The sequence below is a fragment of the Myxocyprinus asiaticus genome, chromosome 45, assembly GCF_019703515.2.
Source record: "Myxocyprinus asiaticus isolate MX2 ecotype Aquarium Trade chromosome 45, UBuf_Myxa_2, whole genome shotgun sequence".
In the NCBI taxonomy this organism is placed as follows: domain Eukaryota; kingdom Metazoa; phylum Chordata; class Actinopteri; order Cypriniformes; family Catostomidae; genus Myxocyprinus; species Myxocyprinus asiaticus.
Window position 1 is genome coordinate 5,308,762 of NC_059388.1, and position 3,163 is coordinate 5,311,924.

Consider the following 3,163-nt stretch of genomic DNA (forward strand, 5'->3'; position numbering starts at 1 on the left):
TAGATATGTATATTGGAGAACAAGCCAAAACAAAAACAAATAAAAAATGTATAATGTGTATAATGGGGCGAAGACAACCCTCTCTCATCTTTTTGTTCACTTCATCTTTAACTTACAAAAAAACAAACTCTCTCTTATTAATAAAGCTGCGTTTTGCCAATTTTCTTCACAATAAGAAATGCGCAGTGACATATATTATGATTCAATAAACTGCCATCGCGTTATAATCTAGCTGCATTAAGCGCGCGCACTCGAGGGATGAGCGTCCCCGCAACAGAGTGTTCCTCAGCCGGGTGCAGTTTCAATCTCTCCTCCTTAGATCAGGACACTTCACGCAACTCATCGAAGAGGCACTGACCGCACAGAGAAATGCCAGTTTCCTTATTATTTTAACTTTAATAAAGCTATAACACATTAAATAGAACTGCACTGTTCCCTTTAAAGACGCTCGACACGCACGTTTTGCTTAAACTGAGCGTCAGCTCCGGCTCTGCTTATTCCACAACAAGAGTGCATCTGTATTTACTTATTTTGTATTTTTGCATTGTAATTCCCTCATACTTTGCGATCTACATCACCTGAAGATGTTTGGAAAATTTAGAGTGCGTCTGGACTGTGAGATGTTTTTTTCTTCCTCTCCTCAGTCAGGCGCGAGCTGCAGTGCTGCTCTTGTGTGTTATGTTACGTTAAGATCAAACGACTATTCGACAACGAAATTTTTTTTATTGTCGATGTTGACGATAACGTTGACTAATTGTTTCAGCCCTACCCATTCCCACTACTTAGTAGGTCCTTGTGGTGGCATGGTTCCTTACCTCAATCTGGGTGGTGAAGGACAAGTCTCAGTTGCCTCTGCTTCTGAGACAGTCAATCCGTGCATTTTATCACGTGGCTCATTGTACATGACACTGCGGAGACAGCATGTGGAGGCTCATGCTACTCTCCGCGATCCATGCACAACTTACCATGCACCCCATTGAGAGCGAGAACCTCTTATTGCCACCATGAGGAGGTTACCCCATGTGACTCTACCCTCCCTAGCAACTGGGCCAATTTGGTTGCTTAGGAGACCTGGCTGGAGTCACTCAGCACACCCTGGATTCGAACTCGCAACTCCAGGGGTGGTAATCAGCGTCAATACTCACTGAGCTGCCCAGGCCCCCTGCTTATTTATGTTTTAACATTAATGCCACCTAGTTTGATATTGTGTTATATAATGCTGTGACATCTATATATTGTACTCAATAATACTGTGACATTTATACATTTTTAAGTGTGGCTTAAGTGTCCAAATACTTTTAAGGGCCTCTTTATTTGCCAGTCATGCACATTTCATTCCCTGGGGATGTTGGTGGTACTTTGGTTTCTCAAACTTTCCTTTGTTCAAGAGTTTGTTCAGTTCAACTCTTAAAATAAAGAGTGACTCATTCAAATTGCTTCTTGAATCAGTGGAAAAGACTGGGTATTGAGCAAACAGAATGGAAAAGTTTTTAACTGAGTTTGGCACTACTGTTAAAAGCTTTAGAGCATAAGATGGATACAAAGAACAAGGACAAGAGCACCTGACCCAACAACAATACATTTTAAAGATATTTTTCCAGTTACAGAATTGAAAATTCTCCAGAAATAATTAAAAACAAAATATTCCTGTAAATGTAGGTGTATATACAGCGCTGTGAAAAAGTGTTTGCCCCATCCTGATTTCTTCTGTTTTTGTGTATATCTCTTACTAAATTGTTTCAAAAATTCAAACTAATCTTAAATCTAACATTAAACAGGCAATCTGAGTAAACACAAAATACAGTTTTAAATGATAATGTTATTTATTGAAACAAAAACGTTATCCAATACCAACTGGGCCTGCGTGAAAAAGTATTTAGTTACTAAATCCCCAAATCTATGAAACTGCATTCATAATGTAGTAGTTCAGCTGGACTAGACACACCCAGGCCTGATTACTGCCAGCCCTGTTCAATCAAATCAACACCTAAATAGAAGTTTTTGAGCAGCATGAAGTTGCCTAAAAGGTCTCACCCAGTAGCACACTATGCCAAGGTCTAAAGAAATTCCAGAAATTATGAGGAAAAAGGTGATTAAAATACATCAGTCTGGGAAGGGCTACAAAGCTATTTGAAAGGCTCTGGGTTTCCAAAGGACCACAGTGAGAGCCATTATCTTCAAATAGAGAAAACATGGCATAGTAGTGAACCTTCCCAGAAGTGGCTGACCTTCCAAAATTCCTCCAAGAGCACAGCAACGACTCATCCAGGAAGACACAAAAAGCCAAGGACAGCATCCAATGAACTCCAGGCCTCTCTCGCATCAACAAAGGTCACTGTTCATGACTACACTATCAAAAGACACTGGCCAAAAATGACATCCATGGAAGAGTGGCGAGGCGAAAACCACTGCTAACCCAGAAGAACATTAAGGCTCATCTGAATTTTGCCAAAACACAACTTGATGATCCTCAAAGCTTTTGGGAGAATGTTCTGTGGACTGATGAGTCAAAAGTGGAACTGTTTGGAAGACATGAGTCCCGTTACATCTGGTGTAAATCAAACACAGAATTCCACAAAAAGAACATCAAACCTACGATCAAGCATGGTGGTGGTAGTGTGATGGTGTGGGGATGCTTTGCTGCTTCAGGGCCAGGGTAACTTGCAATAATTGAGGGAAACATGAATTCTGCTCTCTACCAGAAAATCTTAAAGGAGAATATCCGGTCATCAGTCCGTGAGTTGTAGCTCAAGCGCAAATGGATTATTCAGCAAGACAATGATCCAAAGCACAGGAGTAAGTCCACCTCTGAATGGCTCAAAAGAAGCAAAATTAAAGTTTTGGAGTGGCCTAGTCAAAGTCCTGAATTGAACCCAATTGAGATGCTGTGGCAGGACGTTAAACCTGCAGTTCATGCTTGTAAACCCTCCAATGTGGCTGAACTAAAGCAGTTCTGCAAAGAAGAATGGGCCAAAATTCCACCACAGCGTTGTGAAAGACTGATTTCCAGTTATCAGAAGCGTTTGGTTGAAGTTGTTTTTGCTAAATGTGGCACAACCAGCTATCAAGTTTAAGGGGGCAGTTATTTTTTTCTAATGGGTGATATAGGTGTTGGATAACTTTTTAGCTTTTGAAAACTGTATTTTGTGTTTACTCAGATTGC